Source organism: Carassius carassius, chromosome 10 (genome assembly GCF_963082965.1).
Source record: "Carassius carassius chromosome 10, fCarCar2.1, whole genome shotgun sequence".
Taxonomy (NCBI): Eukaryota; Metazoa; Chordata; class Actinopteri; order Cypriniformes; family Cyprinidae; genus Carassius; species Carassius carassius.
In genome coordinates, this window is record NC_081764.1 from 31,109,549 (window position 1) to 31,135,182 (window position 25,634).

Below are 25,634 nucleotides of genomic sequence, written 5' to 3' on the forward strand. Positions count from 1 at the left end.
TTCCTTCACAACAAGTCTTTGTTTTTAGCTCTTTTATTTCTTCCCCTTTCATTTGTACTTGGCGTGCATTGAACACAGTGGTGTTGTTGTGTAACTGTGTTAAAGTTGATGCAGTTCAGTCGTGTTCGAGGTGAAGATGCTTCTAGTCTTCTGTTGGAGAGTTTAAGAGCAGTTTTGTTTCGCACATAACAAGGGATCTGTTATGGCATATTGCACCCAACTATTCATTGTTTTTAGCAGCTTAGTAAAAAACTAAAAAGAATTAAATAAAAAGCAAACTAGAAGGTATGCTGTGTTGGCCCATCACCTTCCTATCATGTCAAAATCAACATCATGTTTGCAGAATTTGCCGTCTCCATCGTGGATCGAAAACCTGAAACGGCACACGCTCTGAAACGTCAAGCTCTGTTTCTTCATGCAGGTCATTTGTAAATGATAATTCTGTTTTAATGAAAATATGCTGAAGACTGTCTGTGAAATGCATTGTGAAAAATAAGCCGACAAAATACCAATAAAGCTTGTAGACAAACTACGCTTTTGTTGCCTGATTTGAAGCTTTGTTTGTGAGTTACACTGCAGGTTGTCACGTATTTTGGCGCCATCCAGTGGTGCTGTATGGAAGTTTGGAATTAGCAACATTCTTAGACACTTATGATAAAGCGCAAAAGTCAGGCTCTTAAAGGGTTTGTTCATCGAAGAATCATAATTATGTTATTAATAACTCACCCTCATGTCGTTCCAAACCCGTGAGACATCCGTTTATCTTCGGAACACAGTTTAAGATATTTTAGATTTAGTCCGAGAGCTCTCAGTCCCTCCATTGAAACTGAACGGTATACTGTCCATGTCCAGAAAGGTAGGAAAAACATCATCAAAGTAACGTTAGTCCATGTGACATCAGAGGGTCAGTTAGAATTTTTTGAAGCATCGAAAATACAGTTTGGTCCAAAAATAGCAAAAACTACGACTTCATTCATCATTGTCTTCTCTTCTGTGTCTGTTGTGAGAGAGTTCAAAACAAAGCAGTTTGTCATATCCATTTCGCGAACGAATCACTCGATGTAACCGGATCTTCTTCCACCAGTTCACCAAATCGAACTGAATCGTTTTAAACTGTTCGTGTCTCCAATACGCATTAAGTCATTTGTGGATTAATGCGTATTGGAGACACGAACAGTTTAAAACGACTGCTTTGTTAACTTTTTTAATGTGGCTGACACTCCCTCTCGAGTTAAAACAAACCAATATCCCAGAGTAATTCATTTACTCAAACAGTACACTGACTGAACTGCTGTGAAGAGAGAACTGAAGATGAACACCGAGCCGAGCCAGATAACGAACAAAAGATTGACTCATCGGTTTTCAGATCACCAGTACTTCTTCCGGACAGTTCGATTCAATAAACCGGTTGATGAAAACGATTCACCGGTTCTTTTGCGCTCGACGTAATGGCGTCATTGGCGATGATTGCCCTTCATTCAAGCCTTCAGTTTACCCACGCTAATAACATTAGCACAGAATCAGTTCGGTTCAGACGCTCGGTGTGTCAGTCTGCTTCACGCTGAATCACACATGCGCAGTATTATCAGCTCCTCGGTTCTCAAATCAGACGCGTCTGACAGACGTCTGACGGTTCTTGACTCGAGAAGAGTCAATGTTTTGTTCGTTATCTGTCTCGGCTCGGTGTTCATCTTCAGTTCTCTCTTCACAGCAGTTCAGTCAGTGTATTGTTTGAGTAAATTAATTACTCTGGGATATTGGTTTGTTTGAACTCAGAGGGAGTGTCAGCCACATTAAAAAAAGTTAACTTGAATGGAGGTGCTTTCAGAACCTGTTAAAAAATATATGTATATAATATATGCATTTTTATTGTAATTTAATATAAAAGGACAAAAACAGAATTGCATGGTTTAGTTGAATTTAAACAATTCTCACACATAAATGAAAAAAAAATATTTTGAAACTGACATTTTTAATTGCATTTATTTGATTAAAATTACACATATATATATTTTTTACAATTTAAAATTACCTTTCTATCTGAATTAATTTTAAAATGTAATTTCTTCCTGTACTCCAGTCTTCAGTGTCACACAATTCTTCAGAAATAATTTCAATATGCTGATAATATATCTTATCAAGGTAGAAATTATCAAGGATTTTTTGATCAATAGAAAAAACAAAAAAGTATTTGAAAAATGTAAAATTATGCATGTCTTTATTGGTTGCATTACTGAATACTATAATTTTTTTAAGAAAAAATGTAAATGACCCCAAACTTTGTAACAGCTATTTTTTGTTTCTGACACAAATATTTGATTTGTTTAAAATTAAGTGTTTGGTTTTATGGTATGGTTCTATAAAAATAAACTGAAAAACATGATTTTGTGTAATACTTAAAATAGAATAAATTTTTACCAATTTCTACCTGTTCAGGAAAACGGCAAGATATAACCACTGCAACTAGTTTAAGCGCTGAGGCCTTTTTAAAAAAATAAATAATAATAGTTCCCATTTTCTAGGAGAAATAAAGTCATGTTCTAACTCACTGAACTCAGATGAGTCTTCCTCTGGCCTTCATGCCTCCATTGCTTTGTGTGCGTAAGAGAGAGAATGATAAAGTATTGCCAGTGTTGTGGTGTGATTTATTTGAATGAAGATTAGGTCGTCCTGTTGTGCTGGAAAGATCATTAGGGACAGGTGCATGTGCAGCCAAACAGATTACCAGACTGCCTTTCTGAAATGAACTTTCTATTGATTGCTGGGCTTTTTTTCGGATGCAGGAGAGGAGAGGTAAGCCTTGTTTTTCTGTCGTCTCGGCTGAGCACAGATGCTTCCGTGCTGGGAAGATAATTTGCTGCATGAAGGGCCACTTTGCCCTCATTGGCACGCACCTCATGCCTGCTCTTCATTCCATTCACATAACGATTGCTATTTACTCTGGGATAAATTAGAAAGTTACATCAAATGAAAAATAACAGTGGGGCTAAAGGAGAACATTCATATGGCACGAATAAAAATGGCACATAATCTGGGACATAATATGAATTTTCTGGTGTTTTCCTGAGATGTTTTTATGACCTGAGGCAATAAATAATTAGAAAAAGAAGGAAATGACCCAAAAGAAAGACAAAAATAAGACACAAGCAATGTGCAGTCAAAGTTTTGATAGAGAATTGTAGAAATGATGGTGAATAATTTTTCCAAATACATGACCTTATTGACCCCTTGTACATGCCCCGTCAGAGCTGATTAGCATCTCTCCAAATATGATAAAACGAATACAGACAACAGCCAATCCACTCCGCAAATGCAAACTCTCGCTGTGTATAACTGCAGAACTTTGTCGTTATTACACAACCACTGAAGATTTCTGAAGAGTCATGCCACTAACCCATAATTCTTGTAATAACAGTGTCTGCATAAATGTGTCCAATACTAAGAATTTGTCCCTGCTTCAGAAACCAGGACCCACAGATTTTAACACTTGTTTTGGTCTTGGCTCACACTTTCAGAAAGGCTTCGTTTATGTAATAAGTGTGAGAACAGAAGTCTACTGCTCTGTGGATGTGTGGGCTTCAGACAGGCATGGAGAGTGGAGGAGATTAAGGCTGTGCATTTGGAGCGGAAATTCTTTTAATTTCCCTGTGATATTGCTGACAGAAAATGATGCTAAGGTAAAAGACTCTCTCTCACTCACTCACTCACTCACTCACTCACTCACTCACTCACTCTCTCTCTCACACACACACACACACACACACACACACACACACACACACACACACACACACACACACACTCTTTGTGTCATGTTTCTATATTTTGAAAAGGGACTGAATACTATTACACTCTGATGCATTTCTCCAGAAGCTTTCGTAACATTTGCTAGGGGAATGGAAGCAGGGAATGGAAGCGGCACGCAGCATTGGTTCCCAAATCGCGAATGAATCAGTTGAGTCGAATCTTCGGATAAATCTGATTCTTTGAATCTGTCAAACCAGTTCGCAAAGAATCACGAATCTGGATTTAAACCTCTAAAGATGCTGCTCGTGTAAATTGGCCTGAAATAATTTGATAAGTTTTTTGCTTAATAATTATGAATGTGTGAAGTACTGATGAAGTTACTTTTCTAGAACCTTAGTGTTTTGTGGTGTTTACATGAGTACTGCAGTTGCTAAGGGGTTGCCAGCATTACTTTTTTCTTTGCTGTGTTGTTGCTAGGGTGTTCTTGCTGGTTAGGGTTTAGGGTGTTTGCTCTTTTATGTAGAAGTGGCTTAATTATTTAATTTGTAGTGTGTCATATTGTGTCAAAGAGCTACTGTGGTAGGATTACATAGACTACAACACCCTATTGCAAGTGGTAGCCTATAGCCCTATTGACTTGTTGTTTTGATATTGTAGTATTTTTCACATGAAAATGTTGTAACTTGGGTCGATTTCCATAAATATATCTTGATTGGACATTTTATACAACCCTGGTTATACTGCACACAGTAGTCAGTAGCATTGAGGTTTCTGAACTGTATTTTACCTGTGTGTTCATGCAGTACATGTCTGTCTTTACATCTAAGGCTGTAATTTAATTCACACCAACCTTCACAGATGCGGTTTGTAGTGAAGCAGTGAATATTAGCCTATCTACCTTATATATATATATAATTATTATTTTTTTCTTCTTCTTAAAGAATATTGCCAAATTTCACATCAATAAGTGCTGTTACCTTGCTAAAGACATAATTATATAAATTATCACATTCACACACACACACACACGCGCGCGCACACACACACGCACGTATAATTTTCAAATTGGAATTTTTCCCATCAAATGTTTAAATTCATGTTTTCAAAAAGCATCAGTTTCTTAGAATTATCCCTATGTATAGTGTCTCCATCTCCATACTGAGGCGATGATAAATAGAATGAAAGAAGCATTAAAAGAACAGTTAATAAAAACTCATATCTCCAGCAGGTGGCAATGTAGACTGTGTGAATGGCAGTTAGCATGACTCCCTCAGGATTGGACCTCAGGTGAAAACACCTCACCGGGCTAAAGAGAGCGTCTGCTTCACTGCTCTGGTCCCCCCTGTCATTTCAGATCTGTGCAGTGGTGAGAGGACAGACAAAAGAAAAAGAGAAATACAGTCTGGTACTTTGACGGATGAGTGTATTATTTGTAGTGATTTTACTCAAAAATGGAGATGGTGGAAATAGGAAGGATTTAGTTGAGCTGTGAATCACACACAACTGTCTCTCACAGAAAATGCCCATGGTGAACATTTTTCCATAAAAAACAGTTGGTAATAAATTTACTTCTATAATTTGCATCTTCTTTCCATCACCTCAATGAAACAAGCCTGTATTTCTGTTAACGCATGCTCACCTTTATATTGTGATTACACAGTGTTGACATTTTTACTTCTTTTATTTTATGACATATTTCACCAAACTGTGATGTTTGTTTGTGTCTCACTAATTAGCCAATCCCCACAGTGTCCAAGTCATTTTCTAATTTATTAAAAATAGAGATTGTGTTAGTTTCTCATTCCTTGGGAAATTAAAATGTGGATCAAAGGTCGACTCCGTAATCCAGGGGAGACTTGTAGGAATATTATTGTGAGAATATTGAGATGGCAGATGGTATTTTATGTCAAGTTCTTTTTGGGAGATTGAAGAACAGAGGGGGATGAGGCTGGGGGGCTGGAGGGGACTGAGCATGAATGGAGATTGACTTGAACAATCTGGAGTTTAAACTCAATTATCCTTTTGGAAAACAATGGAAGAGGTCACTGATTTGTTAAAGTCAACATGATCTCAAAATGGCCACTATTTACTTAATAAAGATATATCCATCCTGAAGAAGAGATGTTTCTGATGGTAGTAGAAGGTGCTTCTATCTAAAAAACATTTCAAATTAATAAATTTAAACAAAAACAAAAAAATGTTTTTTGGCACACAAATTATTGTGCTAAATATAAAATCAATACGCTTTATTTTATTTTATTATAAGCCTCAACCCCCCTCCCCCTTAAAAAAAAGGAGTCTAAGCAATTTTGATTTCCTTTTCATGTGGCCTTTCTCCTTTCTACAGCAAGGCTACTCTCTGTATTTAACCTATGTGCAAGGTTGTTTATAGGTCACAGATACAGTTCTTCAGGGCTCTCCATTAATGTTAGAACTGCCTTCCTGCCTATGTACATGAATGTGTGTATATGAGTTTTCTTTGATCCCATGTATGTGTGTTTATGTGGTCTGAATGCATTCCCATCATGCCTCTGAGTGGGTCTGGTGTATGACACATTTCTCATCTGCTCCTGCTTGTCTGCCGCCTCTGCTGCAGTCCAGGGAGTGACCGGCTCTCTGGTAAATAAGCAACTCTTGTCTGCGTGACCTTTCTGAGTCTATCCAATGTAGAGCAAGGAGAACCGAGCAGATAAATGGAGAGAGACAGAGTCAAGCCAGTACTACGTTGACACCGCTAAGAGGACAGGACAGAGGGGACACTGGCACAACAATGGAAAGAGAGAGAGAGACAAAGAGAGACAGAGAGAGAGAGAGAGAGAGACAGAGCGTGCACAGAACAAGAAACAGGGAAAGGGAGGGTCTCTCTCATAATATCTTCCTCCCTCGCTGTGTCTAGTCCATCTGAAATACGATACTAATTACATTTATTGCCTCCACAAACTCAATCTGAAATTACAGAGCAGTGGGGGTTTGGGGTGAGATCGCAGAAGAAGAGAATGGAGGAAGCAAGGTCAACGGGACCGGGTCTTAAATAGAAGACGAGGCTTCCATTAAAAAGTCATAAAACAAAATCCATACTTCTAAAACTCTGAAATTAAAACACTGTGCCTCCTGTCAAGACAAGGTCAACACACGTCTTTTGAGAAACACACTAACCCATTCAAGGTCATGCCTTTCTTTCATTTTTTTTCTCTCCCAAATGCTTTTGAACATTTCGTCCTCTCTTCTGGGTCAGTTAAAAGATGATTCATATGCTTTTCCCACAAGGGGGAGAAAAGGAGAAAATAAATCAAATGCCTGAGACAGGTAAGAAGACATAAAGTCCAGAAGTTTAAGCCTTTGTTTAGTAAAGCTTTTGTCAGCAGATAAAGACTGGAATGAATAGTCAATCTTGTCTTGTCTCGCCTCGTCTCTTCTCGTTCTGTTCTCTTCTTCCTTATTCTTCTAGCCTTATCCCATCCCTTTGTTTCATTTTGTATTTTTTCTATCTATCTATCTATCTTTTCTGTCCTCATCTCTTTATGTCTATATTGTCCCCTTTCTCTTCTCGATTTTCCTTTGTATCATCTCTTCCATCATCTCTTTCTCTGCATCTTCTCATCTTGTATCATTCCATCTCTTATCCCCTCCCTTTCTCCTTTCTTATCATCCCTTCTCTTTGAAATGTTACCTTCCCTTTCTTTATTTTCTCTTCTCTTTCCTCTGTCTTCTCTTGTTGTCTTGTCCCATCCCTGTCTCATTTTGTCTAGTTTTTTCGATCTCTTCTCCTCCTTATCTCTGATATTCTGATCTTCCATTTTATGTTATCCCTTCCATCATCTTTCTCTGCAACTTCTCACCTCATCTCGTCCTGTTATCTCATTACATCTTTTCATTTCTCCCTTTTCTCTCTTGTCTCCTCACTTCCTTTTCCCTTTGTTGTCTTATCTTTTCTGTTTCTTTTTAACTCTTCCTCTCTTCCTGTTACTCTTCTTGTCATCCCTTCTCGTCAGCATTTTCCCTTCTTCATTTCATGTCTTATCCCGTTCCTTCACCTTTTGTCTCATCTTTATCCTTCTTCATCAAGTTTTGTTCATGCTCTTCTGTTCCTTATCTCCTTTTTCTCATTCTCATCTTTTGATCTTACTTTTGTATTGTTTCTTTCCATCATCTCTTCCTCTGCATCTTCTCATTCCCCTTTGTCTCAATATATCTGTCTTCTCTTCTTCATCTTCTTATCTCTTCTTTTCCCCTTCCTTTTGTCTGATTCCCTCTTCCTCATTTAGTTTTTTCTATGCTCTTCTCTTCCTAAACTCTTCTTTTTATCATCTTTTATCTCTTTTAAGCATCCTATCTGTTCTCTCTTCCACTGCTTCTTTTCATTTCGTCTCTCTTCCTCATCTCTGCTCTTCGTCGTTTTCCTGTACTCCCTCGTCTGGTTTTGTCTCTTCCTCTTCTCTGTAAAAGTCATATCTGCATTTTAAAATATATAACTCACCAGGAAATTAGCCCTTCATTTTATAGTCTTTGAAATATGGCTTCACAGAAGATTAACTGAGCTTGATTTACACAGATACAGCGAGCATGATCATTCATATGACTTTATTTGGTGTGAGGCCTAACCTTTTGGGATCGCCTGTTGAAGGTCACTTTTGATCAAATTACTGTGGACCCTCACTGAGAGTGTGTGCGTGTGTGCTCGTGTTAAATAAAAAAGCACTGTCCCTCATGTGGCCGGCATACCAAGCAGCGGTTGTCACGTTAAGATGCATCCTGCATCTCTCCAACCTCCCCTAATGACCTAGCTTCTCTCTCCTCCTCTCCTGTTGGACCAGAAGGATGATTAACTGAGTGTGTGGGTGCACCCTGTAAGAGCAAATGAGCAAAGTCATGAGAATCCTAGTTTGATTGAAGGATTTTTGTATAAAATGTGTAAGATGAGGCCTTGAGCCATGGTACCTTGTCCTAAATTTCCCATATGTGCAAAAAACCCTTCGCAGAACTTCAAAAATGAAACAAGATCTTGTAACTTTGGTTGGGTTACTTCAGTAAAAGATGCCTGAGGCCTTTTGTGTTGGGTTCCTGCTTGCTTTTATCTCAAGTGAAAATTTATTTAGCCTTGTGGCATTTCAGCGCTAACTTTTCTGTCAAGAATACGAAAGTTCCCATTAACATAACATCTGTCTCAGACTTTGAGTTTTTAAGAGCCGCTTATGCTCTGAAATTCTTAAAGGCTTTGTTTGGAATGGAATATAACGTACAGCTTACAGAATAGTGCAGAGTGTTGTTGTTTACAAATAGTACGTGCAACAGAATGTAGTATGCTGCCATAAAAAGTTCAAATAATTTGAATGCAGTTTTGCAAATAAAAGCACAATCATCTGAATGTAATTTTTCATCCTATCTCATATTTTTCCCTTAGGGATTTCACACTTATCCTTAACATTCTAGATTTGTGATCATTAATAAGATTTGAAAGCTAATCCAGAGAGGAACATCAATGAATAACAATGGACTATTTGGACAGTTCCTCACAGAGCATCGCATGACCGCAAAGGAGCGTTGTGCAGACTATTTCAGACTAAGGTGCTTTCATGTTCCTTTTTTTGTTATTTTTAGAGTTTGACTGCCCTAGTCCACTGGTTTCACTGAGCAGTCAGGACATTCCACAAGACAACACATTTTGCACTTACATTATTGTTCAAAAGTTCGAAGTCAGATAAAAAAAAAAATAGGTTTAGGTCAATTAGGAAGTTACAAAGATTTGTACATTTTTTTCATTGGATACCATTTTTACATTCCTTCATTCTATTTGAAATGAAAAGCAGATTTTTTTACTATAATAGTTATTTATATATATATATATATATATATATATATATATATATATATATATATATATATATATATATATATATATATATATATATATATATAAAATATTTATATAATTTCTATTTATCAAAGAATCCTGAGAAAATAACTATAATCCACAACAATGTTTTCTGTTTAAAAACCTTTTCTTGAACACCAAATCAGCTTATTAAAATGATTTCTGAATTTAGTTTGTAATTATAATAATATTTCATAATATTATTATTTTTTACTGTATTTTTGATCACACACACACACACACACACACACACACATATATATATATGTATATATATGTGTGTGTGTGTGTGTGTGTGTGTGTATACAACCTTGGTGAGCAGAAAATACTTCTTTCAAAAATAAAAGCAAAAAATTATGACTTATCCTTTGAATGGTAGTTTATACTCCAATTTTAAGGTAAAAACTTTGGCAAAACATTAAATAATGACTCGTTAAAATCGTTGTTGATAATACTTAATTAGTATCTTTGGAAATTAAGCTAAAGTGCATTGCATTGTGGGATAAAATATTCTGTGTCTCGTATTTTGCATAGGCACACATTCTGTTCACAGTATGCATAACTGCATACTACTATCTTACTAAAATAGGTAAGTAGGTAGAATGCGATTGGGAGTTGCATCTCAGTGTCTTGGTTTGTATCTGTGTAGTGTTTTAGCATCAGCATCTGCCTTTTCACCCACTCCAGACGCAGTTTGTCTTTGTTTGAGGGCTCCCCTATAGCTCATGACAGGTGTGCGTGTGTGTTTGAACACCCTAACTCATTCTTTCACATGTACGCCTCATTACTGTCTGCATGTGCAGAGCTTGATGTATCAGCCGAGGAAGCGTGTGAAGAGTTATGAGCTCTAGCTCCATCTCCTCTCCTCCTCTTGGCTGTCTTTATCACCCATCACTACCATAACACCTGCAGAGAGTGTGTGTCAGTGTTTGTGGGCACCCTTGTGTGTGTGTGCATTTCAAGCCACACCTGACAAGTGGGCCATCCAGTCCCCTGGGTGTGCAGCACGCCTCTCAATGAGCCTGTATGCTTTTTTCTTTATCGTCTATGACTTTAAGAAGGTCGCCTCTGCCGGGCAAACGGTGTCTCATGCCAAACCCTCCCTCGTGCCCTTTGCATTCACCTGACCATTGTGATCTGTTCTGTTCGGTCTTTATATAATCAGTACAAATGAACTGAACACAATGCATTCATAAATATAAGCATGATCTGGTTTTTGACCTCTGGGTTCTTGTCCTTTGGGTCTGATTGAAAGAGAACAATCAACAGACCTCTCCAGTCTTATCTAATATTTTATATTGTCAGTAGGGGACAGTGTTAATTTTTTTAAGGCATAGCTATATACAGTAGAGAAAGATTGCACCCTTATAGGCATTCTTTTCTAAAGGCTGCACGATTTGGGGAAGAAAAATCGAATTGCATTTTTTGTCCTGATAAAATGTATGCAATTTTGATTGTTATTATTACTAAATAGAAATATGAACAATTTGAAATATTACTAATATGCAAACTAATATTTCACTGTAAAATAAAGTATTAAATTAAAATTAAATTAAAAAACGAAATTAATAATAAATTAATATAATGTAATTATTATTAATAGTAATTTTACAGTAACTATAAATTTTTTAGTTTTATTTTAAAATGCCAAAAAACTGCAGAGAACAGTGCTGTGCTTCATTTACTTTATTAAATTGCAGTTTGATAATCACAGTTTTGTTTTTTTATACTGATGAATTATGCAGTGCTACTTTGTCTGATGAAACATTTAAAAATATGTCTAGACATTTATTTGAAAAACTAAAAACAAAATCCATTTATTTATATATATAAAAAAAGGTTAATTATACTATAACTCAATCAGTATAATTAAATAAGTTGGGGAACCAATAAGAATAAACTTTAAAATGTATGAATGCAATAAAAAATAAAAATAAATAATTTAAAAGCAAAATTGAAATTGTAAATATTGTACAACTTTTTTCACACACATTTTTATCTTTCCATCTATCAGTTCAACTTCTGACTAGATTTTAAGTTAATATTTTAGCCACTGTTTTCAGTTTTTAGTTTGTCCGATTACATAGCACTAATTGATTTATGTCAGTTACTATTATTGTTTTGGTGTATATGTTACCGGGGTGGACTCGGGTGACCAACCACCCCTGACTTAGACCCCACCATGGGGAGCCGACACCACAGGTCCGCAACAGATGGACAACACAGACAAGAGGTAATTTCCAAGGAATAACAATCTTTATTGAACACAATATATCCAGGAGCACAAGCGTGATAGACTTCAGTGTCCTCTCGGTCTTCTTCAGCTACGGATAGGCACTGATCATACGTCGCAGTTTCGCCCTGATGGAGACTTCACCAATGGGGCGGCTCACTTCGGGCTCGGGCAGTGAGTATACAGGTAAGGATACTTCTCAGTCAAGGACACCTGCTTCAATACACAGTAATGAGACAGTGGTTTAAAAGCTTACTTCACCAGCAATGCTGCATTCTTCAGGACTCCGACGATGAGTAGACAGGTCAGAATTCTTCGCAGTACAGAATACTTTCGTCAGGGCACATTAGAGAAAGAGGGATTTAAAAGCTTGCTTCCTCAGCAATGCTGCATACTTCCAGACTCAGACGGTAAGTTAGAAGGCAAGAATTTCCCCACAGCAATATATTCCTTCCTAGGGCTTGCAAACAGAGAGAGTGGTTTAAGAGGAGATTTCAGCAAGGCAGTTTAGTACTCGGAGCTCTGACAGCCCAAGAGGGGATAACACAAGAAGATACCTCACCAGCAGTACTGCATCCTTCGGGACTCCGACGGTGAGTAGACAGGTAAGGATCATTCACAGTACAGAATACTTTCGTTGGGGCACATTAGAGAAAGGATAATGTAAAAGCGTACTTCCTCAGCGATGCTGCGTACTTCCAGACTCAGTCGGTGCGTAGGGAGGTAAGAAGTCTTCTCAGTACAGGATACTGGTGTCGGTGCACGTGAGTGGGACAGTGGCTTAAAAGCTTACTTTACCAGCAATGCTACATACATCCAAGACTCAGACGGTGAGTAGACCGGTAAGAAGTCTTCTCAGTGCAGAATACTTTTGTCGGGGGGCATGAGAGAAAGAGTGATTTAAAAGCTTACTTCACCAGCGATGCTGCATGCTTCCAGACTCAGATGGTCAGCAGGGAGGTAAGAAGTCTTCTCAGTACAGGATACTTGTGTCAGTGCACCTAAATGAGACAGTGGTTTAAAAGCTTACTTCACCAGTGATGCTGCATACTTCCAGGACTCAAACGGTGAGTAAGAAGGCAAGGATTTTCCCCACAACAATATGTTCCTTCCTAGAGCTCACAAACAGAGAAAGTGGTTTAAGAGGAGATTTCAGCGAGGCAGTATAGTACTCAGAGCTCAGACAGTCCAAGAGAGCATACCACAAGAAGATACCTCACCAGCTAAGCTGTATCACTCTGGGGTTCTAATGGAGAGCAGGTATCATAACTTTTCACAAGGCTGATCAGAGGTCTCAATCCATTCGTTACACTCCCGTGGGGGATATTCAATCCTCAATTCCTCGTCAGCACACTCTGAAACACACAGCTTCCCCAACAGTCAGATTTGCATTCACTGCATCCTCTTCAAGCTTTTCGAATTTTTGTAAGATGAAATCAATTCACTTATCTTTCTCTCTCCCTTCACAGCACAGATCCAATCGATAAATCAGTCCAGCAGATTCCCACAGACACACTCTGTTCCAGTAGACAGTCCATGATCCTGTCGTCCCTTTAGCCGGCCAAACTGCTCCCGCAATTTCAGGGAGTATGCCCGAAGAGTCTGCTTAGGCCCCTGTTGACAGTTAAAGAACTGTGCACGAAGAGTGGCCACCGGGGTAGAGTCTCCATATAATTCTGACAAGAAATCAAAGATAGTTTTTTTTGCGGTAGCCCGTGTGGCTTCTGATGCAGCAAGAACTTCTCTTTTGGCTTCTCCTTCCAAAGATCCCAACACAAACTGTACTTTCTGTGATGCACTCACTCCCTGTAATCCGGCCAGATATTCCGTCTGCGCCTTCCAATCGTGCAAGCCTAACTCCGATCCTGGCCCTCCATAGCACTGTGCCCAGGGAGCTCCCATAAAGATCGGCACAACTCCAAAACTTCTCTGAATAGCCCTTTTATCTTTGGCTTGTAAAGCAGGAAGCCTGTGTGAATGCCACTACTCTCTCTCTCGCACCTGCAGTGCGTTTGCGCTAATCAGGCCGGACGATGTTTCTGCCACACCCGGAACCGGAGTGGGATGTGTCGCACACAAATTGTTCCCTCGGGAAACTCGTGACTCGTCATGAAGGTTTCGCTCGCTGAGCGTTTTTGTCAACCGTGACATCTATAATAACCCTAACCCAATTATCTGTATTATATTTTCTTTAATTCTCCACGTTCTTCATTTTTTTTTTGTGACAGTATGCATACATGTTTTGCGATTGTCTGCATTATTGCTTCTCAGATTATTTCTGGCCTCTGTTAATTAAATCAGTCTCCTCCTTTTTCTCTCTCTATGTGCCTTACTTTATTTGCTCCTTTCTTCTTTCTCTCCAGCTGTTGAAACCACCTTTCTCATTATAACTGTGACACCCTGTCTTTTACTTTTCGCTTATATTAATTTACATCCAGTCCCTTGGGTACCATAAGCACCCATTTTCTCTGATCTCTCTCTCTCTTTACATGATTGCATGTTGAATGTGTACAATCATCATTTCAGTCTGGGATGTAATAGGCTGTGTTAAACACTCATAATTGCTCTCACTTACGAGGCACTAAAGCGGCTCTGAATAGGGTCATGCTCGGATCTCTACCTCTCAGGACCACACACACACACACATACAGAGGCCATGCCACAAACACATTCTGTTGGAATTCAATGAAGTGTAAGAGAGGATATAGTGCGGCTTGTCTCCAAGAATTTGATTGATGAGGGTCATAAAAGCCATCTGTTCTGGACACCTGTTTGTACACCCCAGTGACCTAAATATGAACTTATGAACCTAAGAAGGAATTTCGGAGGGAGGGAGAAGTGTTGGGAAGCTATGTGCTTTTTTTTTAAACATTAAAATGTGAAATCGTGAAAATGGTATAAGGGAAGTTTTTATTAAGGTTTTAAGTACACAGAGCATTTCAAGAAAAAGGTTATAAACACATGCGAAATGGAAACAATGTAATGATTGTTTTTGTCCTACTTGGAAGTGTAAAAACGTTACAAATGAAATAAAAAGAAAACTAGGTTGCTGGTTATTTATCTAAAACAACTAAACAAGTCAAAAAACTATCAGATACGTTTCGTTAAGCAACACGTGAAAAAGAAGCTTGGTGTAAAAACGTTGCTAAAGTTGTTACAAATTAAATAAAAAGAAAACTAGGTTACTGGATATTTATGTAAAATGACTAAACAAGTCAAAAACTATCAGAAAAAGGTTATAAACACAGACGAGACGGAAACAATGTAATGGTCGTTTTTTTCATACTTGGAAGTGTAAAAACTGTGTTAAAGTTGTTACAAATTAAATAAAAAGAAAACTAGGTTACTGGTTATTTATCTAAAACAACTAAACAAGTCAAAAAGAGATACGTTTCATTAAGCAACACGTAAAAAGATGTGAGAGCTTGTAGTATTACAATTTAAAAAGCGGTTTTGTTACCAGTTAGAAAACTAGGTAACAGAGTTTTAGCATTTGTACCTTACCTCAAACTAAAAAAAAGAAGCGAATGTAAAGCAGCGATACAAACCAGAAAAGTTGGTGTTTGTCACGATGTTAGAAAAAGTTAAAACAAAAGAAAAAAGATGGTAGGCATTTACGCTGATCTCAAAGAAAATACATCAGACCTCGACTTTAAAACACCAGCACAAGATACTTGTCAAAACTATGTCGTAGCCTACTCTACCACTAACTACCATTTTAAAAATCTAGACTGTTACTGACAGAGAGTTAAACGAAATAAAAAAAGATCCTCCGGCAGAGTTTGCGAAGCCTCCGGTAAAAACAACCTCACAGCACCGCTTACACACTCAGAATGCTTAAGTCTGGTCCCACTCAAACCACTTCTTCATTTTGACGCAAAGCTTAGATGGATTTACCGCCACCTACAGGACAGGAGTGTGGAGCATTGACGTTAATGAAAACTAACTCAAACATAAGAGATAAAAGAAATACAAAAATAAAATTAATGATAATAATAAACTTAGTAGTGATTCTTTAAATACTGTTTATCAACTCTTTGAGATACTTAATCTGTGAAACATTTCTATAGTCACATCTTTATTTAACAATTTCTAAAATGAGATCTGATTTACTTCTATATTAAGTGCTTCTGTAAATTGTAACCTTTTGTTGTCATATCTTTTACATTTTATTAAAATAGGTTCAACTCTTTCAGGAAGATCACATTTAACACAAAGTCCAGACACATGTTTTTGATTGACTGATTAAGTGCAATGTGTCCAATTCTATGACGAGATCTTCCTTTCTGTCCCCAAAATTCTCCTTTCATTTCCAACTGGTCTTTGAATATTATATAAATGCCGTCCTTTATTCTCACCACCCCATTTAATTTGCCACGTATCTTTTTATTTTTTTTTGTTGTTTTTTTTTAATTAGCCCTTTTATTTCTAATTTACTCATTGGAGTTTTACATTTGATGTCTGATATTTTAATGTTTTTATCTGGTCCACTACTTTCATTACCTTCTATTCCTATATGTGCGGGTATCCATACAAAATAAAAATTTGTTTTGCTTGTATTCTGAACAAACTCTGTAAAATGACTGACAAAATGTCTTGTCTAGTTGAAGATTCGCCACTCTTTAAACTTGATAGTACTGAAAATGAGTCTGAACATAAGACCACTTTAGGTATATTAATGTGTTCAACCCACTGAAGAGCCAAAAATATGACAATCATTTCTGTAGTATAAACAGACGGATGATTAGATGTTCTTTCTGGTATTCTATATCTAACCTTTGGAACATATATAGCTGCTGCTGCTGTATGGACTGTTTCAGGATCTTTAGATACATTTATGTATATGAGTTATTTTAAAACTAGGTTAGCCTATATGCTCTTTATTTTTCATCTAAACAAAAGTCCTTGAATATGTCTTTTATTTATGTCTTTTATCTATTTGGAGACGTTAAAAGGAATGAAAAGTCCCAAAGCAAGATTTTTGTATTCTTCATTAGAGGACTTTGGTTTCTTAATGTGAAAATCTGTTACTGCCCTACTTTTTCTTTCTTTATCTTTATATATATATATTATTTGTATTTTTTCTTCAGTGTTGTTTTATTTATTTATTTTACATTTATTTTGTTTTATGATGTACATAGTGTGAATGAAAATTGAGTGTAATCTCAGACCGTATTTGTAAATCTGCCAGTAATGTATGCCTTTCTGTGTTAATGTTCAAAGCAACCAATGTTTTTACTTTAAAATTAGGTTAACTTACACGATTTTATTTTTTCGTCTCAACAAAAATCTTTGTTGGAAAAAAGTGTTGTTTTATTTAATTTTAATAAGTCACTCACACTTACTTCAGTAGGCTAACCTAAATCCTTGAATACGTCTTTTATTTTGTCAATATTAACTTCTATCATTGCTATATCAATTAAAACATGCGTTTAGGCATACACAAATCTAACTGGAATTAAATGTTTTGGAAAGTCTTAGATTTTCTTGCCAAAGACTTGTTATCATTTGTATCGTAAAACGTCTAAACTTTTACAACATTACACAAAAGGCTAAATATTTCATCTCAAGTAGTGCATAGAAACGCGTCTGGTGTCTGGCATCTGATGTCTTTGTGTTTACTGTTACGACCATGTCAGCAAAGATTGTAAAACATCTAAAGGTTTTCGGGGTTTGCAACTCAACTGTAATCTAATTAGTATTGCCGGGGTTCTGGTGTTGTTAATGGTGTGCTGCAGGTCAGCTAAAGTTAAATTTTTTTTGTGTATTCAGTGATCAAAGGGTGACAATTTCAACTTTATGGCTTAGGCCTGTGAACGCGAGGTCCAACTAAAACATTTTTCTTTCAAACCACACAGTTTTCACACACACACACACACACACACACACACACACACACACACACACACACACACACACACACACACATACACACACACACACACACACACACACACACACACACACACACACACACACACACACACACACACACACACAGAATGTTCAGACTCATTTTCAGCACTATCAAGTTTAAAGAGTGGCGAATCTTTAACTAGACAAGACATTTTTTCAGTCATTTTACAGAGTTTATTCAGAATACAAGCAAAACAAATATTTATTTTGTATGGATACCCGCACATATAGGAATAGAAGGTAATGAAAGTAGTGGACCAGATAAAAACATTAAAATATCAGACATCAAATTTAATACTCCAATGAGTAAATTAGAAATAAAAGGGCTAATTAAAAAAAAAAAAAAAAAAACATAAAAAGATACGTGTCAAATTAAATGGGGTGGTGAGAATAAAGGACGGCATTTATATAATATTCAAAGACCAGTTGGAAATGAAAGGAGAATTTTGGGGATAGAAAGGAAGATCTTGTCATAGAATTGGACACATTGCACTTAATCAGTCATTATTTATAAGAGGATAAACATGTGTCTGGACTTTGTGTTAAATGTGATCTTCCTGAAAGAGTTGAACCTATTTTAATCAAATTTAAAAGCTATGACAGCGAAACATTACAACTTACAGAAGCACTTAATATAGAAATAAATCAGATCTCATTTTAGAAATTGTTAAATAAAGATGTGACTATAGAAATGTTTCACAGATTAAGTATCTCAAAGAGTTGATAAACAGTATTTAAAGAATCACTACTAAGTTTATTATTATCATTAATTTTATTTTTGTATTTCTTTTATCTCTTATGTTTGAGTTAGTTTTCATTAACGTCAATGCTCCACACTCCTGTCCTGTAGGTGGCGGTAAATCCACCTAAGCTTTGCGTCAAAACGAAGAAGAAGTGGTTTGAGTGGGACCGGACGTAAGCATTCTGAGTTAGTGATGGGCATTTCGGCTCTTTTTCGTGAGCCGGCTCATTTGACTCAGCTCACTGAAAAGAGCCGGCTCTTTTGGCTCACAAACGGCTCTTTAAAAAACAATAATGTTTTGACTATGATAGGTGTGAAAACAATTCTAATTAAATTATTAAATGAAATCATACTCACAATTTCTCACAATTTCTTTAAAAATGCATTGATTTGTTATGAAAAAAGAATACTATTAAACATTTGCATTTAAATTATAACTTTTGAATGTATAGAAACAACAACATTACAAAACAAATACAACCTGAATGTGGGAAGTCGTGGCCTGGTGGTTAGAGAGTCGGACTCCCAATCGAAGGGTTGTGGGTTCGAGTCCCGGGCCGGCAGGAATTGTAGGTGGGGGGAGTGCATGTACAGTGCTCTCTCCAGCTTCAATACCACAACTTAGGTGCCCTTGAGCAAGGCATCGAACCCCCAACTGCTCCCTGGGCGCCGCAGCATAAATGGCTGCCCACTGCTCCGGGTGTGTGTTCACAGTGTGTGTGTGTGTTCACTTTGGATGGGTTAAATGCAGAGCACAAATTCTGAGTATGGGTCACCATACTTGGCTGAATGTCACTTCACTTTTTTTGAATCTGAACAACATAATAGAACCCATATTAAAGAAAAATAAGTAACTGAAAGGATTAAACTGGTCCCTTTTTTTGGCATGTTATATAGTCAGCATGAACTATCTCACTAGTTATGTTTTGTATAACTAGCATGAACACACACACACACACACACACACACACACACACAATGCTGATCATATTTTTATTTTATGAGAGATTTGCATTCAGAAATGCAAGCTGCCTTACTTTCGAGGGGCTGATGATCATTAAAATGATTCCAAATGCTGCTGTGTTTTGACACTGTGTGTGTGGTGTGTGTGTGTGTGATGGCTCGGCCCCTCCCTCATGCCGTATAATTGGTTGACACCTTGTGTATGATTGACAGGAACAGAATGTGAGGCTGATCAGACAATCGAAATATAATATTTTTTTTTATTCTTTGAATTAGTCAATTATTTTAAATAAATTAAAATGCATCCATTATTTCATTATTACATAATGATTTAATTTATATAGGCTATATTTTTTTAAATAGAGTCGGCTCTTCAGATATGCGAGTCAGCTCCCGTCGTTCACCTAGAAGAGCCGGCTCTTAGAGTGGGCTCATTCGCAAACGACCCATCACTATTCTGAGTGTGTAAGCGGTGCTGTAAGGTTGTTTTTACTGGAGGCTTCGCAAACTCTGCCGGAGGATCTTTTTTTCTTTCGTTTAACTCTCTGTCAGTAACAGTCTAGATTTTTAAAATGGTAGTTAGTGGTAGAGTAGGCTACGACATAGTTTTGACAAGTATCTTGTGCTGGTGTTTTAAAGACGAGGTCTGATGTATTTTCTTTGAGATCAACGTAAATGCCTACCATCTTTTTTCTTTTGTTTTAACTTTTTCTAACATCGTGACAAACACCAACTTTTCTGGTTTGTATCGCTGCTTTACATTCGCTTCTTTTTTTAGTTTGAGGTAAGGTACAAATGCTAAAACTCTGTTACCTAGTTTTCTAACTGGTAACAAAACCGCTTTTTAAATTGTAATACTACAAGCTCTCACATCTTTTTCACGTGTTGCTTAACGAAATGTATCTGATAGTTTTTGACTTGTTTAGTCGTTTTACATAAATATCCAGTAACCTAGTCTTCTTTTTATTTAATTTGTAACGACTTTAGCAACGTTTTTACACCTTTTTAAACTTCAATGCTACAAGCTCTCACATCTTTTTCACGTGTTGCTTAATGAAACGTATCTGATAGTTTTTGACTTGTTTAGTTGTTTTAGATAAATAACCTGCAACTTAGTTTTCTTTTTATTTCATTTGTAAAGTTTTTACACTTCCAAGTAGGACAAAAACAATCATTACATTGTTTCCATTTCGTATGTGTTTACAACCTTTTTCTTGAAATGCACTGTGTACTTAAAACCTTAATAAAAACTTCCCTTATACCATTTTCACGATTTCACATTTTAATGTTTAAAAAAAAAAGCACATAGCCTCCCAACACTTCTCCCTCCCTCCGAAATTCCTTCTTAGGTTCATAAGTTCATATTTAGGTCACTGGAGTGTACAGGGATGGGGGGGGGGGGGTGTACAAACAGGTGTCCAGAACAGATGGCTTTTATGACCCTCATCAATCAAATTGTTGGAGACAAGCCGCACTATATCCTCTCTAGTGTACGTTATACACTGTAGACTGTAGTGGGCCTTGGGTTTTGCTTTAGCAACCTGTCAGTGCTGATTTATAGAGATGGGAACGCACAGCTGAAAGTCACAATTACATTACATTATTCATTTTACATTATACAATTGCTTGGGTGCAAAAAAGAAATTAGATCAGGAGTCCATACCAACCTTTGTAAGACTGCTGTCGGACACATCATGAGTGTGGGTTCCTTCTTTACCTTCACCTGTTTAAGGCATGTGAAAGTCATAAAATATGAAATGTGCATGCAGGGATTGACATTACGGTTATATTTACCATAGTATAGTATAGGTAAAAAAAGAATCACAAGTTTTATTTATATAATATAACTCCTGTCTATTATATATTACTTCTTAATTTTATATATGTAAAATCAATATATTTCTAACCAAATTATTCCAGTTTGTCCAATGTCAGGTGGGGTAGTGTTTGGGAAAAATTTCTTCTAATTACTTTTGGTGGAAAATTTTCAGAAAAAGTTGAGCATTAAAAACTGTTCTTGGCTTTCTAACTTCTATCAGTAATACCACTCATGACCAGAGGGTGGCAATGTTGCTCTTTAAAAGTCCCACTTGCCGAGCTCACGCCACTGGACCATGAAGTCTCCCCATATTATCACTAGTTGTCTCTTATCTAGTCTGGATCCCTCCTATTGTTCTACTTTAAGATAAAGGTGGCGTGTGTCGGACAGCTATCATTCTCTAACATCTCACAGTTACACTCAGGGTTTGATACTGTGAAGACTGTTAGCACAGAAAGAGAGAGAGAGAGAGAGAGAGAGAGAGAGAGAGAGAGAGAGAGCAAAAGAGAGAGGGGAAGAGAAGGAAAGATTAACAGATGGCTCCATAACTGAGGTTTAATTGACTGGTGGCAACAAACCACTGTGGCTCTCCTTTTTTCTTCAGCAGCTAGCCTCCCGTTCGCACTCCTCTGTTACTCTGCACTGATATGTTGACGTGGTGCAGTGCCAAAAATCTGTCAGTCAATCTGTCAGTTGACCTCTTCTCACCGCTTAGTCACGGCAGAGGTATAGACTGAAACATGCTGTTATTATATCTGTGTCCAGCTTGTCAGTTAGAAAGATAGTTGCATTTTGGCATCTTTGACTCTTTTGTTGTATTATGTTAGTAGATGAGTGGGTGTCCTAGACACTTTCCAAGGATTTGGTTTCATCACGGTTTTTAAAGGATTAGAGACACAATTCCATTGTTGTGAGAGATATTTATCTCATAATACATATCTTTTAAAAATAAACCATAACATAAATTTAACAAAATAGCTAGTTTAAACTAGCGAAGCATTTACACAACACTGTTTTCAACTAGAAACAGAAAACTGTTCATTTACACGAGCAGCGTTTGGGGGCCTGAAAACTAAAACATTTGAAAACTGGTTTCATAGTGCAATTTTTGAGAACAATATGGTTATTGTTTCTGTGTACACTACAAAAGCACAAATTTGTGAAATGGTGACATCATGCAAATACGAATTACGTGTTCAGTCTATAGGAATGTGTACAAAAGTGACATCGCCAACTACTGGCATGGCATGCATAATAAAACATTTTCAGTCGTTTCGGTTGTTCCATGTGAACGGGGATCGTTTTGACAACCGTGTTAACTGTACATAGAACTTTTCAAAAATGCTAAATATTCCATTTGATTGCACAAACACGTATAGCTCATTCTGTCCAGTGTCTGCACTATTTAAGCCTTAAAAATGTATTTGTTTCATTCTAAAATAAAGTTTTGTGTATCTATTAAACTCCTTACTTAAGCTCTTGACAACACGGATGTCTGTTGTTGTTGCCTTCTCCAGTTGTTTGGTGTCTTTGTTTTATCTGTTCTTTTTCTTTTTGAAGTAAGTATTCTTTTCGAGTATGAGCTGTTAGAAAAATCGGACTGTGTATGTACAGTATGCGCATACCCTAGTTTATGTGTAAAACCTATATACCAGGAGCATTCAGTTCATATAAGTTGAGAATGCTCTGCATTGCCAAGCCTCTTGAGAAAAGAGTTAACTAATTTAGACTAATTAATAATTAATATTAGTATAAATTCCTTTGTCATTTAAGGAGTAACATGAAGCTTACATATTGACATGTTGGAACTACATATGTAACTGTAAGTAAATAATTAATTTGCCATGTGAATGTAATTTTATGCAAAACTGTGCCAGTTACAGAGGGAAACGGGTAAGCAGTTCCACAGCATTTGGCATCTGCGCTGTATTGCTATGAATCGTCAATATTGTTCTATGTTCTCATTGGTTTGTTGGCCTGTGGGTGAACCACTTGCTGAAGCTCGCTGAGAAATGTGCTGTTGCTGCCAGATCTCAATTACAGCAAATCACATTGTATTTGATGCCAAATTAACTTAAAAATAATAATGTTTTATTATAAATGTTTTTTCAAGCAAAGCAAATTTTTTAAAAGTCCACATAGAAAACATATCTTCATATATTCCTGGCATAGACAAAGTATGTTGCAGTTATTTGGCAATATGCTTCATGGACTAATCAGACAGATCAGACAGATTTTTTTTTTAAGAATCAGGTCCTAGTTTGTACTGTATTCATGGAAAGTGTTCATAATTCATAAAGGCAAAGCAGGGCTCTACTCTGACACACATGCCAACCAAGGCAAAATCCACCAAGACTAGACTTTGCCCTTCGTTTAACATTGCTGCTTGCCAAGAAAAAAGGCAGGTAAAATATTTGTTTGTAGATTAAGACTTGAGTCAATAACCTTTAGGACTCAGAGCTTGACTGCTTTAATGGAAACTGATGGCATGGGAATTAGAATTTGATAATGACAACCTGATATTTCCTCTGTTGGTGGAGGAGCCCCCATGTCAGGTGTGAGTGTGTGTGTGTGTGTGTGTATGTGGCTTTCCCCCTCAGCTTCCCCAAGGCATTTCTTGCTTCCTGTAAATCTCATCACATACTCAAAAAAGAGAAGCCTTCGGGCCGTGAGAAGAGTAAAGCTCAAACCACAACAGCAAATAAAGTACAAATTCATCTGCTCATAAAGCCCTTTACATCATGCCCTATGAAGTGCTAAAGACTCAGACTGATCATGTGTGATGCATGGATCAATGGTTTGTAGTGCACCATTCAGGTACTGCATTCAACATTGTTTGCAGTTTATAATATACAGGAATACTGCACTTTTTCATTAATTATTCTATTTTTGGCAATGTTGATGTTGTTTAAAAAGCTTAATTTAGCCTTTTACCCACCTTCTCGTTGCTTGACACACATATGAGATTCTTGTAAGATGAGATGTAAGGATATTCAACAAGGAAAGGCAGGTTATTTCAAAGGTTTTTTTTTTTCTTCAAAAGAACCTTTATTTTTAGGAGTGAATCTACAGTGTCCTTGAAACGTAATAAATGGACCAACTGTCTCATAAGTTTGAATGTTAAGAAAAGATCTTGATCTCCAGATCTTGAGATTTATGGCAGCATTCTTCTTACTCCTGTCTCGAGTTGAGATGTGATCCCACCATGCCATTGTCATCATCCTGGAATCATTGCTTTCCCAAGTCTCCATGGTTACTATATGCTAACTGGATGTCCATCATCAAATCTCCAAACTGAGATGTCCATCCATACATTTCCAAATCAATGGAGCACACCATGCTCAGTGTCTCTCTATCTCTCTGCTTTATTCCTTCACTCTCTTTTCCCTCACAGGCTTCACATGAGGCACATTCAAAAATAAACTTGTCCCACACCTTTCTCTGTCCTTCCTCTGTAGATGGTCCTCTGCTTGCTTTTATACATTTATTTTCTCATTCTGTCCTTTCTCTCTGAGGTGCATCTAGATTTCCCCTCGGGCCACATGCACCAGCAAAGGTCAGCGCTGGTGAAGGCAATAAAGTATCTTAAGATACTTCTCTGGCAACTGTTAGAATGGGCCCTTCCGACAGGGGAAGGATTTATGGGCCTTCAGACCCACGAGAGAGAAGAAGCCTGGGACTCAGGTAATTATCCACCCCCAACCGTGGCTGCCAGCCAGGGGCACAGAGATTAAGAGCTATAGCTGGAGAGCAGTAGTCAGGAGAAACATAACTGTAGGGGGACAAAAGAGTTTGTCGACACGATATGCACTATATTGGCTTTTCATTGTGAATGAAATGCATGAGATGTAAAGCAATACTGTTAGAGATGTATGTCCAGATTACATTCATACTACACACATTCAAACTATATATGATGCACTTTTTTGTGGTTGCAAAGTAAGTACTACTAAGAGATACAGGACAATATTGTTAGAGATCATATATGTCATATTGTCTGCATATGAAGTCATGTCTACATATGCTATTGCTCCAAAAACAGTAATTATTTAGTATACAGTTTTCCATTCGTTCTCTTATCCATGAGGGGGTCACACATCTGACAGAAGCACAACACTGTTACATCGCAGGTAGAATAAAGCACATGTAACTTGAAGCAATAGTTCTCAACCAGTGGCCCGGGGCCCACTAGAGTGCCTCAGCACACCTCCAAGAGGGCCTCAAGATGATTTAAAAGAATTTCAAATAAGCCAAAACAACAAAAAATCTATATAACTTTAATTCATCCTCTAAAATAACTGTTTGTTTTGTCTTTATAGAGCTGTGGTTCTTAAAAAGACTC